Source organism: Callithrix jacchus, chromosome X (assembly GCF_049354715.1).
Source record: "Callithrix jacchus isolate 240 chromosome X, calJac240_pri, whole genome shotgun sequence".
NCBI classification, from domain to species: Eukaryota; Metazoa; Chordata; class Mammalia; order Primates; family Cebidae; genus Callithrix; species Callithrix jacchus.
The window spans coordinates 109,566,413-109,584,079 of NC_133524.1; the positions used below are offsets into that span (position 1 = coordinate 109,566,413).

Here is a 17,667-nt window from a genome sequence, read left to right on the forward strand (position 1 = left end):
CATCTGGCATCTCTCCCCAGACTATCCCTCCCCACTGCCCCCTCCCGCTGACCCTCCCCTTTTCCCCCCAATAGACCCCAGTGTTTAGTACTCCCCTCCCTGTGTCCATGGTGCTGGTTGAATTCTGCATAGTGTTGCTTTCTACTATGACAGGGCAGCACTGATTTCCAAAGCAAAGTTCCACAATCACTGTGCTTTTCTTCCCTCAGTCACACAGATTTTCTCTCTGCATCACCTGGCAGCTGCCAGGGGATGAGGAAGGCGTGGTACAGGCAATTCAAACTATCTTTCCTACCTTGTTTAGTGTCTCTTTCTTTGATGTGATGGTAAAAGCAAGTATTGTAATTACTCACCTGATTTTTGGTTCTTTTGAAGGCGCTTTCTTGTGTAGATAGTTGTTCTATTTGGTGTTCCTATGGGGAGGAAGATTACTGGTGGTTTCTATTAAAACATGTTTTTCTGATTGAGAGGCCGCGATGAAGAGAAGATGGAGACAATATTGGAGCAGCAGCAGCACTATCATGAGGAGAAGGAATGGCTTAGGGAGTCATGGCCAAAGAGATGCTCACTAAGAAGTCCATGCTCTAGGACCAGATCAATTCTGATCACCTCATCCGGGCCATAAAAGATAGGTATATGGAGGTCAGTGGGAACCTGATGATTTGTATGATGATAAGGGTGGATTATGAAAGGAGGAGCTGAATGCCATTTCAGGACCCAATGAGTTTGCCAAACTGTATAAAGGACTCAAGTAACTAAAGGAATTTCACTGGAAGCACCCAAATGAGACCTGTGTGCCAAAGGCAGTGGAATTTGAGGAGCTCCTGAAGACTTGAGAGAATCCACGTGAAGAGGCACAAAACTTGGTGGAGTTCCCATATGAAGAGGATATGGTCATTACCTCGATCTCCATTACTGTTACCTCAAGTACATTAACCTGAAGGCATCTGAGAAGCTGTCCATATTTGACCAATTGTTTGACATTCCTAAAGAAAGGAAGAATGCAGAATATAGGAGCATGTTCCTCTGTAGATACCTAGAGATGCTGCTTGAGTACCGCCAGGATTACACAGATAGAGTGAAGCCTCTCCAAGATCAGAATAAACTTTTTGGGAAGGTTCAGGCTGAGTTTGAGAAGAAATGGGAAAACGGGACCTTTCTTGTTGGCTGAAAGAGACAAGCAGTGCTCTGACCCATGCTGGAGCCCATCTTGGCCTCTCCACATTCTCCTCCTGGGAGGAGTTGGCCTCTCTGGGTTTGGACAGATTGAAATCTGCTCTCTTAGCTTTAGTCTTTAAATGTGGCGGGACTCTAGAAGAGCAAGCCCAGAGACGATTCAGCACTAAAGAAAAGTCCCTGGAGTCCCTTGATAACTCTCTGCCAAAAATCCCAAGTCAAAGGGCACCAAGTGAGACACCGAGAGTAACAAAGACATTGCTTTTCTAGAAGCCCAAATCTATGAATATTTAGAGATTCTGGGGGAACAGCGACATGTCACTCATGAAAATGTACAATGCAAGCAAGCAAGGACAGCAGAAGAGTGAGAAGAAGAGGAAGAAGAGCAGATTAGTGAGAGTGAGAGTGAAGATGAAGAGAACGAGATCATTTACAACCCCAAAAACCTGCCACTTGGCTGGGATGGCAAACTCATTCCCTACTGGCTATATAAGCTTCATGGCCTAAATATCAACTACAACTGTGAGATTTGTTAAAGGTACACCTACTGAGGGCCCAAAGCCTTCCAGCAACACTTTGCTGAATGGCATCATGCTCACTTTGCTACTGTGACACAGACTGAAGATGCTGTCTCCTTGTGGCCCAAACTGAAATTGCAGAAGGCTTCAGAATGATGCCAGCCTGACACTGAGGAAGAATATGAAGACTCAAGTGGGAATGTTGTGAATAAGACATATGAGGATCTGAAAAGACAAGGACTGCTTTAGTGTTCAGGGATGTAGCTCAGCTTTTGGGCTAGTCCAAACTTCCCTGAGATCTGCTTTTTCTATTTCTCCCAACCAAATCCTCTTAAAGACCCTTTGCTACGTGGTCCCATGGTCTATCTAGCAAGCATCTTGTAGAAACAAGGCATGCTGGCAGACTGGAGGGTTGGGGTGTATTTTATCTGTTTTATATTTAAAAAGATTCTGCCAGACAATAAAAAAATTTCAGAAAACCATGTTTTTCTGTCTCCTCCCCGTATCCCATAAGTTTTAGTATGTTATGTTTTTGGTTTTGTGTGTCTCAATTTTCTTATTTCTCTTGTTTCTTTGACTCATTGGTTATATAATAGTATGTTGTTTAATTTCCACATATTTGCAAGTTTCCAGTTTTTCGATGACTGTTGATTTCTAGTTTAATTCTATTGTGGTCAGAAAAGACACTTGGCATGATTTAAATCTTTTAAAATTTATTTGTAACCTAATCGTCTGTAGAGAATGTTCTGTGTGCACTTGAGAAAATGTATATATTCTGCTCCTGCTGGAAAGAGTTCTGTATATGTCTATTAGGTACCATTGGTCTATAGAGTTGTTCAAGTCTTACGTTTCCTTATTGATCTTCAATCCAGTTTTCTATTCATTTTTGAAAGTGATGTATTAAAGTCTCCTATTGCTGTGTTACTCTTCATTTCTTCCTTCAATTCTGCCAATGTTTTCTTCAAATATTTCAGTGGTCTTCTTTTAGGTACATATATATATATATATACATGTTATATTTGCCTGGTGAGTAAGCACTTTATCATTATACAATGTCCTTTATCTCTTGTGATAATTTTTAAGTCTATTTTGTCTGATATAAATGGGGCAGCCCTTGATTTCTTTTGTTACCATTTTTATGGAATATTTTTCCCATCCTTTCACTTTCACCCTAGGTCTGTTTTGACACCTAAGGTGATTCTCTTGTGGAAAGCATATAGTTGCATCTTGTTGGTTTTTTTTTTTTAATTCAGCCACTCTAATTCTTTTAATTGAGAACTTAGTCTTTTATATTTTCAGTAATCACTGATACAGCAGGATTTACTATTTCCAGTGTGTTCGCTGTATTTTCGCTGTCATGTGACAATTTTGTCCCTCTTTTTTTTTCTTTTGCTGCCTTCCTTTGTGTTTTGGTAATATTTTTGTATTGGCATACTTTGTTTCTTTTATCATTTCCTTCTGTGTATTTTTTTATGTGGTTACCATGGGACTTACATATAGATCTCACAGTTATAGAAATCTATCCAAAGCTGATAACAACTCTACTAACATACAAAACTCTACTTTTTAAAATATCTGTCTACTCCCACTTTGTTGTATTGATGTCACAAGTTACATCATTATATATTGCATATCCATTAACATAGTTTTATGGTTATATTTTTCATGTTTTGTCTTTGAAATTATTTTTATTTTTAATGATTATAGCCTCATGACATTTATGCATATTTCTAGTGTACATGGGGTATTTTGATATAGGTATACAATGTATAAAATCAAATCAGGGTAATTGAAGTATCCATCATCTCAAGCATTTTATATCCCTTAATGCTAGAAGCATTCCAGTTTTGCTTTTTTATTTTAAAATATACAATACATTTTTGTTAATTATGGTTACCTTATTGTACTACCAAATATTAGATCCTATTTATTCTATTGAACTGTATTCTTGTACCCATTAACCATCCCTACTTTATCCCCCTTATCCTCTACCCTTTCCAGCCTCTGATAACCATCATTCTATGCTCCTATTTTTATGAATTCCATTTTTTAATATCCTTCATGTAAGTGAGAACGTGTGGTATTTGTCTTTCTGACCCTGGCTTATTTTACTTTACATAATGTTGTTTAGTTTGATTCATAGTGTTGCAAATGACAAGATCTAATTATTTTATGGCTGAGTAGTATTCCGCTGTGTATACGAACCACATTTTTTTTTACCATTAATCTGTTGATGGGCACTTAGGCGGATTTGAAATCTTGGCTATTGTGTATAGTGCTTCAATAAATATGGAACACAGGTATCTCTTCATTATACTGATTTCCTTTCTTTTGGGTACAGTAGTAGATGTTAAAACCAAGGAACAGTAAGATTGCTGGATCATACGGTACAGTTCTAGTTTTAGTTCTCTGATCAATCTCCATACTGTTTTCCACAGAGGTTGTACTAATGTGCATTCCCACTAACATTGTACAAGTGTTTTCTTTTCTCTTAACCCTCTCCAGCATTTGTTTTTTGTTATTGTTGGCTTTATGATAATAGCCACTCAAACTGGGAGGAGATGACATCTCATAGTGGTTTTTACTTGCAGTTCTTGATGATTTTGAGCATTTTTTATATACCTGTTTGTCATTTCTATTTCTTCTTTTGATAAATGTCTATTTAGATCTTCATTTCTTAGTGGGATTTTGTGCAGCTTTTTAGCTATTGAGTTGTTTGGGCTCTTTATAAATTCTAGTTATTAATTTTTTGTCAGATCAGTAGTTCACAAACATTTTCTCCTGTGGGCTTTCTCTTCATTTTGTTGATTGTTTCCTTCGCTGTGCAGGTTTTCATCTTGATGTGATCCCATTTGCTCATGTTTGCTCTGCTTGCCTGTGCTTTTGCGGTCTTACTCCAGAAACATTTGCTTAGACCAGTGGAAAACTCAATATCATTAACATGTCCCTACTACCCAAGACAATATACGGATCCAATGCGATCCCTATCAAAATAACAGTAATATTCTTTACAGAAATGTGAAAAATATTGCTAAAATTTATATGGAACCAAAGCTATCCTGAGCAAAAAGAACACATCTGGAGGAATCATACCTGACTTCAAAGAATACTACAAAGTTATAAGCAAAAATGCATAGTACTGACAGAAAAATAGACACTAGACCAATGGAACAGTATAGAGTACCCAGAAATAAATTGATATATCTATGGTGAACCCATTTTTCATGAAGGCATAAAGAACATACACTGTGGAAGAGAGAGTCTCTTCAGTAAATTATGTAGGGAAAAGTGGATATTTATGCAGAAGAATGAACTTAGACCTCTATCTCTCAGCCATATACAAAATCAAATCAAAATGAATCAAAGTCTTAAGATCTAAGACATGAGATATGAAATGTACTGGAAGAAAACACTGGAGAAACACTGTATGTTTTGTCTTTTAAATTCTACACCAAATTAAAAGTCCTCTTTATATCACTATTACAGTATTACAGTGTTCTATTGACACCACCATGGAATTTCTTTTCAAAAAAATATCTCTGAGAATGTTTTATTATACAATCTTTAGTTCAGATTAAAGGTGTTTCTTCATTTTGCCAAAGCTGTCTCATGACAAGTAAACATTTCAAACCATTATCAACTGGTTTTCTTCTGATTACTAAAACTCCTCTGTTAAGCCATTTTGGACTTACTTGTATCTTTTAAATTAGAACCGGTAACTAAGCTATTCCCTCTCTGCTATTTATTCTACTCTTCTCATTACCTCCTACCATCAAGCTTTCTTCCCCACATATCTTTTATAGCCCTTTCATTACTGTGTATCTCCCACAACATGTATCTCTCTGTGCTTCCTCAGTTCATAAGTCTCATCTCACACCAGAGCTCTCCAGGGTAGCTGAAGAGAAAAAGAAAAACATAGTGAAGTTAAATTCTCTTTAGCCAGGTTTCCCAAGACCAAATTTATTGTCTGCGTTTTTACTGCAACCATTCAAGGCCTAGTTCTGCTGCTCACTCCAGGCTAATGTGGGTGTCATAGTGTTCAGAAGGATCAAAGATGCTGAAAACACTTGCCATCTAAATATTGGTTAACTTCACTCAGATCTCCATATGCTTCCAAATTTCCCTTTATGTCCAACTTGGAAAACTTAAGACAGACTTAAAATTTCTGATGCTTACTATATGCCAAGTTATTTTTTTCAACTATTGCACATGCAACATGGTATTTAATTTGTACAAAAACCTATAAGTTAAGTGTTTTTAGTGCTTCTTTTATGATGACTAAAAAAATGAAATTAGGAGAGGTTGTGCCTTACTGAAGGGCACACTACTCCTATGGAACACAGTCAAAATGAATAAAAAGAGGATTTTCTATGGACCAAGGAACCAAAAATTCATTAGACATGAAGCAAGGATTGTGATTAATCTGATTCTGTGTATGTAAGGTAACAAAATTACTAACATTGGCCATTTCTTCAAGGACTCCTGTTTGTTTTTAAGTTTAGTATTAGAAACAAATATGTGGACAATAGTTGTAATCATTGCTACTGGGGTGCCAGCTACTAGGTCATCTCAGCTGACAAGAAATGCAAGTGTAAATGCTCATCCGTGTGTATTCACATATTTACAAGTATTTCTATTTGTAACTATCTGTATCTATGTCAAGCTAAACACAGGTTCACATTGGTATCTTCTACTATAAAGCCTCCTACCCTTGCTTATTGTAAACTCCCACCCCAACAGTGAGAAACATGGTTCCAACCAACTGCCATCTATTTACTTAATTTTTCAATTCTACTACATATGTATAGTAGTATTGATCTAATTAACCTATGCCTCCAACAGGGAACAATCTCTATCAATTAGAGCTTATTGTTTATGAATGCTTTCTTTTGCTTTTAATCTTATAGTCTCCATTTTCTTCCAAAGATTTTAGGTCAACACCTTTGTCCTCTACATGTTTTACTGAGATTGTTTCATGAACTTATAATACAGTTAGATTGATTTGTCACATTCTTTATTCCATGCCAGAATTCCCTTATCTCCTAGATAATGTTTTAAAGTTTAGATACTTTATGTTTCACTCCTTGTTTTAGAAAAGTCTATGGGCTTTGATAAATGCATACTGTCATGCATTCACCATTACATTTCTGTAGAGAGCAGCTTCATCATCATAAAAAACCAAACCAGTGCTTCATCTTTTTCATCCTCCCTTTCTCTTCCTGAGCCACTGGCAAACACCGACATTTTTTACCATCACTATAGTTTATCTTGTTTTAGAATGTCATGTCATTGTGATCATAAAGTATATAGCCTTTTCAGACTGACTTGTTTCACTTAGCACTATGCATTTAAGATTTGGTCATCCCATTTCATGACTTAATATTTTATTTATTTTATTGATGAATAATATTTCATTATATCAAGATACCACAATTTGTTTATGCTTTGATCTACTGAAGGACATTTTGGCTCTTTTCAATTTTTTTAAACCAGCAATAACAGTGCTATAAACATTTGCAGGCAGATTTTGTGTTGACCTAACTATTCACTCAGTTAGATAAAACATAGGACTGGAGCATGGAAAAAGGAAGGTGAGTGTTAAGCATCTTGTTGTCATACCAGAAAGTAAGGAAGTGCTCAAATAATGAAACAAACCCCACAATAGTAGATGGTATATCAAAAGGACACAGGAACTGAAAGTGCTGTAAATGGCGAAAGCTGGAATAATTTGATTAATAAAATAAACAAATCAGCAATGTATTATAACCCAAAGTAAAAAATAAATATTCGTGAGTCCATGTTACCACAAGGAAATGACTGGATAAATAAATAATTAAATGAGGAACAAGAGTCCAATTTTTGTGCAAAAAAATTGGAAATAATTTATGTAGATTGTAATTCCTCAATGAGGAGGAACATAGCTCTATGCTCCTTAAGTGGGACATGAACATACTCATTTCTTTCCAAAGAGTACAGTATGGAAAGAGGGACAAAGAATAACTGTACAGTAAAGAAACCGGACAACTGCTACCTTGGCCGAGTGGTCTAGATCAACATCAACAGTGATAGTGATGTTTATATTCATGTACCCTTGATATGATGTGATAAAAAAGGCACTTTACCTCTGTGTTCTTCTCCCCATTCCCATAATTCCAGACTAATTATTTAAAAATTATCATGTATTCCAATTAAGGAACATTCTACAAAATACTGAACTGGTAATTCTCAAAATTGTCTAGGTCATCAAAACGAGCAAAATTTGAGAAACCATTACAACCAGAGGAGCCTAAAGTGCTTGGTGACTAAATGTAATGCCTTAGCCGGGATGGGATTCTGAAACAGAAAGAGGACATTGGATAGAAACAAAGAAAATCCAAATAAAATATGGACTTTAGTTAATAATAATTTGTCAGCATTGTTTCCTTAATTGTAACAAATGTATCATACTAATGTAAGACAGTAATAAAGGAAACTAGGTGTGGGGTACAGGAATTATCTATAATATATTTACAATTGTTCTGTAAATCTAAAGCTGTTCTAGAGTTTTAAGTTTATTTCTTTTTTAGATGCCTCAATTTGGAGGCACCATATACTGATCCTTGAAAGGAGGTGGTCAGGTCTCTCAGAAAGAGAAGAAAGTGATTGGACAGTTGACCTGGTATTTATATTATTGGGAGGCACTGACCCTATGTAATGGATTTCTGGGCTTCCAGTATGCTGTTTTCCTTTTTCTTGCTTGTACCCAATCAATATTTTAGCCCACTCTGCCCAGAAAAGAGATTTTGGTGACTTGGAAATGAATGAATTTCACTTTCTCTTCCTGAATTATAGATTTTACTGTAAAAGGAATACTATCTAATCTTATTACCAATATTCCCAAAGCATAGTTGTAGTTTAGGGAGACGTATGATCTTTAGGTGGTTTGAGTAGTCAAATATAAGCCCCAATTTGTTTCTGATATTGCTAAATGAACTAGACTTGTACTTTTGTTGTTGTTAACAATAAACATAATTGCTGTTTTGTTACTTTAAAAATGCAAATATTTGTAATTTCATCTGGTTCAACCAAATAATGACAAGAATAAAAGAGAATAAACATTTATTTGAGCATTGTATTAAGGGTTTCCAAGGATTATATGATTCAATATTAATAATAATCCTATAAGATAGATACTATTAATGTCTGTTTTGTAGATTAGTCAAATAAGACCCAAAGTAGCTACCCAATGTCAGATATATGAAAGGAACACAGGATTCAGATTCACTTCTGATGTCCAAACTAGCTATCTCTTCACAATAGCATACTAAAGGGTGAAATCCATCTATATCTGTTACATATACATCTAAAAGTCTGTTACATTAAGGGGCTACCTGTTGGCAATAGGTATACTAGGCTTTTTTAAAAAATTACTGGCTCTGAACTAGCCTATACAGGTACAGGAAAGTATTGGTGCTGAAAACCATGCTTGTTCTTTATGCACATTCTCTGTTGGAGACATGAACAGTGTTGTAAAAGCTTTTTATGGTGATATATGAAGCACCCTATTTCTCTAATGGTACAGGGGTAACGGAAAGGGTGTTAGGTTAACAATTTCTTGCAACCTTTTATCTCGTCCATTGGCTTGAAGGTACATGAGAAGAATAGGTGGACATACTTTTAAAGGTGTTAGAAAAAGCCTGAACTCCAAACTCCTATATGCAGCTGCCTGCTTGGCATCTTCATTAGAATGTTGAATAAGCATCTCAAATTTAACATATCCAAAAATAATTCCGTCTCCTCATTCCCTTTCCCACCTCCTCCAAAACTGCCACCTCTTTCTCAGTCTTCCCCATGAAACTGAATGGAATTAAATTTTCTCATGGTAATTTACTCAATTTAATTTTTAAATTTACTCAATTTAATATTCCTACTCAATTAAAAAATCATGATTTCTCTTTCTAGCTTATTGCTTATATCTAATCCGTGAGCAACTCTTACCAGCTCTATTTTGAAAATGCTTTTCAAATACACTATAACTCACTAACTCCACAACAATCTATTCTACTTCTAGGCCTCAGTGACTTCTCACCTGTATTTTTTTCTTCTTACTGTTGTAGTTGCTTTTACTGTTGTCTCCTTACAGCCTATGTCTCACACAAAATGTAAAATAATTTTCCCTTTTTAGAGAAATTAAATCATTGCACTTCTTTGCTTAAAGTCTTCTAATGGTTTTCATTGCAGTATAACATCTAATCACTGTCTCCTGGTATACAGGTCACTGTTAGATGTGTCTTCATCTTCATCAATCCCTTCCATATTCAGTTAGTCTCCAGACAGTGATCTTGTTGCTGGTCCTCAAACAGAGCAAGCCTGCCCTTCCTCAAAATATTTTGTTTTGTGTTCCACTGGATCTTCACTTATCTGAATTCTTTTGCTTGTTTTAGCTCAAATGTCACTTCCTCGGGGAGGTTGCCCTTATTTGATGTCTTTCATCTCTCTCCTGCAATAGCTTTTTATGGTAGCATTCTGTTTCATTTTCTTTACAGAATTTGTTACTATATAAAATTATGGTATTTATTTATAATGCTCCTAATGAGACTAGGAGTTGCCAACAGTTGGAACAAAACACCTTTGAACTTCCTCTGAGAGCAAAATAGCATAATAAAAAATTATATGATTTGAAATGAGACAGACAACTTTAAATCCCAGTTTTGTTGCCATCTGTCTGTGTGACTTTGGGCCAGTTGCTTAATTTTCTGGCTTTTGGTTTTCTCATCTATAAAACAGAAATAAAGATGATGCATCAAAATGTCAGTGTGAAGATTAAAGATGAGGCTAGTGCCTCAGTATAGGGAATGGTATGTACTAGATGCTAAAATTTTCTTTCCCTAAGGTTTGGTATCTTTCATCTAAAAACATCTGCTGTTTGTTCTCATCTTCTGGCCTAATCTCACTTCCTCATGCTCAGATCAAAGGCCACTGAAAATTTTTCCAGTGATAGTGATGTCTCTTGAAATGAGCTCCAGGTTCCTTTCTGTAAAATGAAGGCAATATTAGTTCTTACTTAATAGGGTGGTTTTGAAAATTAAATACAAGAATACTTATTGAACTCATAAAATAGTGCCACCAGGAATTATTCGTGCTGTAAGAAGTATTAGTGCAATAGGAAGCACTCAACAAGTTGTAACATTACCATTAAACACATTCCTTTCCAAAGTGGGGCTAGAGAGAAACTATGAGTTTTCTACATCATATGATGGTTTCTTCAAAGGGTTTCATGTAGTGATTCTCAGACTTTAGTGCACAAAATTGATGTGGGGGAAATTTGTGAATTGGAGACTCTATGGCCTCACCTCTAGGCTATCTGATTCCTTAAGTATAAGATATGGTATATTTACAAAGCAGTTGAGTTGATTCTCCACAAATCTCACTTAGAAAACGTGATAAAAATAGACATAATTGATTTTAGTCAACATTAATAATTAACAGGATTTTAAGTATTTAGTCACCAGTAAAGGATGAGAGGTATTTTAGATCTTTTTATGTTCCACAAGGTCATAGCGTCTCTTTATTTTCTCCTCTGTGAATCTGAAACAGCCACTGCTACTATCATCATATATCATCAGAAAAGGAAAAGTACTGATGTAGAATTAAAATGCAAAAATGACATGTGAAAATAGGTAGCTATAAACTTTCCAGGTTCAAACTGAGGCTTTAATATGAAAGAATTGCAGCAATACGAGTGATTACATGGATTTTTTGTGTATTGTATATATATTTGATGTTTCCTTGGAAAATAAAAAGCAACAGTGACTCCTAATGCATCATATACATTTTGAGTCTAATAACTGCTTTTGAGATATTTCATTCAAACATTTGAAGGTAATAGGAGATGCTGGTTGAAAAGGTAAACATTAGTCAAATCCGTAAAAAGACAATGGTATTCTAAATTGCCCTTTTGATTTCTGTGGCTTTAAAATTTATTAATTCCACATTTTCCCTCTCAAACAGACCTGGCAGATGAAATTACCACTTTAAGCTTTGTTGTATTTTTTTTCACCACAGGCTCCCAAGCATACTATTTTATTGGCTCCCTGGTGGTCTGCCTTATTGACAAGTCAAGAACATGTTAAGCAGGTATCTCTAGCTTGATTTCTATCTATCGATTGTCTATCTAATGTCTGTCTATCTATCTGTCTATCTATCTATCTATGTATCTATCTATCATCTATCTATTTATCTGTCATCTATATACTTTCCCAACCACACACACACAAATGTGAAGTATTTTGTCAATCTTCTGTTCATCGCCTAGGAAAGAAAATGAATAAGCGAATGGAGAAAGGAAGGGAACTTACCATATATTGTCATGTATATGGTGGTTAAGATTATGAATTTTCTCAAGTCTGGTAGACCCAGATTTAAATCTTGGCACTAAACCTTGTAACTTTGGGCAATTATACGAATTATTTTAGGCCCAGTTTTCCTCCATCTGTTAAAAGGGACAATAATAAAACCTTTTATACTCAGAGGGAGTGCAGGGCGAAGCTGGCTGCGAGGACCTGGTGACAGCATGAGAGCTTCAGATCAACTGCAAGAGCAATCCAGCAATCCCAAGAGGACCCACAGACCCTCTGAAGGAAGCGGACTGCTCCCATAGGACCCAGGAGACACCCCCAAATACTGTGAGTGCCCCAACTGTGGAAGTGGGAAAGGGAGACCCTCTTCTCCTGAACATACACTCTCACTGGAGAAGCTGAAGGTCTGTTTGTGGGAGAAGTTTCCAACTTTACTGGAAGTTGAGTCAAGTTAGAGAGCTGGGAGAAATACAAGGGTAGAGGATGCAATAGAAAGGCCCTGGGAGCTTGCTGGGTCCCTAAGCAGCCCATTCCTGCCTGGCCCCACAGGGATCCATCAGGAGGGTGGCCAGAGGAGAAGATGCTAAAATTCCATAGGAAGAAGTAATTCGCTAGCCAAACTTTGTAACAATTCTAACAGGGTAAGAAGCCTCCTGGCCAGAACCCAGGGGAGGGTGCGAATTCATTATGCAGACTTCACAGGTCAGGGAAGAATCAAAGCCCTTTTCTTTGGCAGTTCCGAAGTGGGTAGCCGTCTCTGGCAAGTTTTCAAGCCCCTCTCAGCCTCCACCTGGAAACGGACTAGGGGCCATTGCAGGGGGCACAATGGGAGTGACACTGGACTTTTGATTTGCACGGGTGAGATCTGTGACTGCTGGATTTCCTCCACTTCCCTGACAACCTGCATGACTCAGCAGAAGCAGCCATAATCCTCCTAGGTACACAACTCCAGTGACTTGGTAATCTCACTCCTATCCCCCACAGCAGCTGCAGCAAGACTCACCCAAGGAGAGTCTGAACTGAGACATGCCTACCTCTACCCCCACCAGATGGTACTTCCCTACCCACCCTGGTGGCAGAAGACAAAAGGCATATAACCTTGGGAGTTCTAGGGCCCCGCCCACCACCAGACCCTCTCCATACTACTACAGCTAATGCTTTCTGGAAAGTGCCAACTCCTGTCAGGGGGCCAAGCAGTACTGAAAAAGAGCATTAAACCACCAAAGCTAAAGACCCTCATGGAGTGCATTGCACTTTCCGCCACCTCCACTGGAACAGGCACTGGTATCCAGGGCTGAGAGACCCATAAATGGTTCACATCACAGGACTCTATGCAGACAACTCCCAGTACCAGCCTGGAGCTGGGTAGACTCACTGGGTGGCTAGACCCAGAAGAGAGCCAACAATCACTGCAGTTTGGTTCACAGAAAGCCACATCCATAGGGAAAAAGGGAGAGTACTACGTTAACGGAACAGCTCATGGGACAAAAGAATCTGAACAACAGCCTTCAGCCTTAGACCTTCCCTCTGACAGAGCCTACAGATTACAAGGAACCAGAAAACCAATCCTGGTAATATGACAAAACAAGGCTCATCACCACCCCTGAAAAATCACACTAGTTCACCAGCAATGGATCCAAACCAAGAAGAAATCCCTGATTTACCTGAAAAAGAATTCAGGAGGTTAGCTCTTAAGCTAATCAGGGCGGGACCAGAGAAAGCTGAAGTCCAATGCAAGGAAATCTAAAAAATGATATAAGTGCAGGGGGAGATATTCAATGAAATAGATAGCTTAAAGAAAAAAAGTTGAAATTCAGGAAATGTTGGACACACTTTTAGAAATACAAAATGCTCTGGAAAATCTCAGCAATATAATTAAGCAAGTAGAAGAAAGAAATTCAGAGCTCAAAGACAATGTCTTCAAATTAACCCAATCCAACAAAGACAAAGAAAAAAGAATAAGAAAATATGAGCAAAGCCTCCAAAAACTCTGAGATTATGTTAAATGACCAAACCTAGGAATAATTGGTGATCCTGAGATAGAAGAGACTCCTAAAAGCTTGGAAAACATATTTGGGAGAGTAATCAAGAAAAACTTCCCCAGCCTAGCTAGAGACCTAGACATCCAAATACAAGAAGCACAAAGAACACCTGGGAAATGTATTGCCAATAGGTCTTCACTTAGACACATTGTTATCAGGTTATCCAAAGTTAAGACAAACGAAGGAATCTTAAGAGCTGTGAGACAGAAGCATCAGGTAACCTATAAAGGAAAACCTATCAGATTAACAGCAGATTTCTCAGCAGAAACCCTAAAGCTAGAAGGGATTGCGGCCCTATCTTCACCCTCCTCAAACAACACATTTATCAGGCAATAATTTTGTATCCAGTGCAACTAAGCATCATATATGAAGGAAAGATAGAATCATTTTCAGACAAACAAATTCTGAGAGAATTCACCATTACCAAGCCACCACTATAAGAACTGCTAAAAGGAGATCTGAATCTTGAAACAATTCCTGAAAACACATCAAAACAGAACCTCTTTAAAGCATAAATCACATCTACTTATAAAACAGAACTAGAAGCTAAAAAGCAAAAGCAGAAAACAGAAAAACTCCAAAGTACACAGGCTACAAAGCACATGATGAACGGAAGGATACCTCACATTACACTACTAACATTGAATATAAATGGCCTAAATGCTCCACTTAAAAGATAGAGAACTATAGAATGTGTAAGAGCTCATGAACCAACTATCTACTGCCCTCAGGAGACTCTCCTAACACATAAAGACTAACATAAACTTAAAATAAAGGGGGGAAAAAAGGCATTTCATGCGAATGGACACCAAAAGCAAGCAGGGGTAGCTATTCTTATATCAGATAAAGCAAACTTTAAAGCAGCAGTGATTAAAAGAGATGAAGAGGGACCTTATAGTAAAAGGCTAGGTCCAACAGGAAAATATCACAATCCTAAACATTTATGAACCTAACACTGGAGATTCCAAATTTATAAAATAATTACCAATAGACCTAAGAAATGAGATGGACAGCAACACAGTAATAGTGAAGGACTTCAATACTCCAGTGACAGCACTAGACAGGTCACCAAGACAGAAAGTCAACAAAGAAACAATAGATTTAAACTATACCTTGGAACAAATGGACTTAACAGTTATATACAGAACATTTCACCCAACAACCACAGAATACACATTCTATTCAACAACACATAGTACATTCTCCAAGATAAACTGTATGATAGGCCATAAAACAAGCCTCAATAAATTTAAGAAAACTGAAATTATATCAAGCACTCTCTCAGGCCACAGTATAATAAAACTGGAAATCAATTCCAAAAGGAACCTTCAAAACCATGGAAATACGTGGAAATTAAATAACCTGCTCCTGAATGAGCATTGGATCAAAAAAAATCAACATGGGAATTAAAAAATTCTTCAAACTGAATGACAATAATGACACAACCTATCAAAGCCTCTAGGATACGGCAAAGGTGGTGCTAAAAGGAAAGTTTATAGCCCTATATCAAAAAAATCTGAAAGAGCACAGACAATCTAAGGTCACACCTCAAGGAACTGGAGAGACAAGAACAAACCAAACCCACACCAAGCAGAAGAAATGAAATAACCAAAATCAGAGCAGAACTAAATGAAATTGAGACAAAAATATACAAAAGATAAGTGAAACAAAAAGCTAGTTCTTTGAAAAGATAAATAAAATTGATAGACCATTAGCAAGATTAACCAAAAAAAAAAAAAAAAAAGAGAGAGAGAAAAATCCAAATAACCTCATTAAGAAAGGCAACAGGAGACATTACAACTGACACCACTGAAATGCAAAAGAATATTCAAGGCTACTATGAACATCTTTAAACACATAAACTAGAAAACCTAGAAGTGATGGATAAATTCCTGGAAAATTACAACCCTTCTGGTTAATTTGGGAAGAATTAGATACCCCGAATAGACCAATAATAAGCAGTGATATTGAAATCATAATTTAAAAATTACCAACAAAAAAAATGTCCAAGACCAGATGGATTCACATCAGAATTCTACCAGACGTTCAAAGAAGAATTGATACCAACCTTTTTGACACTATTCCACAAGATAGAGAAGGAACCGTTCCTAACTCGTTCTATGAAGCCAGCATCACTCTAATACCAAATCCAGAAAAGGATACAACCAAAAAAAGAAAACTACAGACCAATAACTTCGATGAACATAGATGCTAAAATCCTTAACAAAATACTAGCTAACCAAATCCAACAACATATCAAAATGATAATCCACCTTTAACAAGTGAGTTTCACACCAGGTATGCAAGGATGGTGTAACATAGGCAAATCAATAAATATGATACACAACATAAACAGAATTAAAAACAAAAATCACATGATCATCTCAATAGATTCTGAAATAGCATTCAACAAAATCCAGCGTTGCTTTATGATTAAAACTCTCAGCAAACTCGGCGTACAAAGGACATACCTTAAGCTAATAAAAGCCATCTATGACAAACCCACGGACAATATAATACTGAATGGGGAAATATTGAAAGCGTTCCCTCTGAGAACTGGAACAAGACAAGGAGGCCCACTCTCACCACTCCTCTTCAATATAGTACTGGAAGTCCTAACAGAGCAATCAGACAAAAGAAAGAAAGAGCATCCAAATTGGTAAAGAGGAAGTCAAACTGTCACTGTTTGCTGATGACATGATCATATACCTAGAAAACCCTAAGGACATATCCAGAAACCTCCTCGAACTGATAAAACAATTCAGCATAGTTTCCAGATACAAGATTAATGTACACAAATCAGTAGCTCTTTTATACACAGACAGTGACCAAGCTGAGAATCAAATCAAGAACTCAACCCCTTTTACAGTGACTTGAAAAAAAAAAAAGTTAGGAATATACCTAACCAAGGAGTGGAAAGACCCCCTACAGGGAAAACTACAAAACACTGCTGAAATAAATTGCAAATGACACAAACAAACCCATGCTCATGGATGGGTAGAATCAATATTGTGAAAATGACAACACTGCCAAAAACAATCTACAAATTTAATGCAATATCCATCAAAATACCACCATCATTCTTCACAGAATTAGAAAAAACTAAAAACAATTCTAAAATTCGCATGGAATCAAAAAAGCATCCACATAGCCAAACCAAGAAAGACTAAGCAAAAAGAACAAATCTGGAGGCATCACTCTACCTTATTTCAAACGATATTATAAGGCCATAGTCAACAAAACAGTGTGGTACTAGTGTAAAAGTAGGCACACAAAACAATGGAACAGAATAGAGAAACCAGAAATAAACCCAAATACTTACAGCTAACTCAATGTCTACAAAGCAAACAAAAACATAAGGTGGGGAAATGACGCCCTTTTCAACAAATGGTGCTAGTACAATTGGTTAGCCACATGTACAAAAAAGAAACTGGATCCCCATCTCTTACCTTACACGAAAATCAACTTAAGGTGGATTAAGGACTTAAATCTAAGACCTGGAACTGTAACAATTCTAGAAGATAACATTAGAAAAACCTTTCTAGACACTGACTTAGGCAAGGATTTCATGACCCAGAACCCAAAAGCAAATGC

General features: G+C 36.8%; 1 pseudogene; it reads left to right on the forward strand.

Annotated features, from left to right (window-relative positions):
• The first annotated feature begins 487 nt into the window (after nt 1-487).
• LOC100386047 (splicing factor 3A subunit 3-like) lies at nt 488-1,943 on the forward strand (annotated as a pseudogene).
• Nucleotides 1,944-17,667: the final 15,724 nt, after the last annotated feature.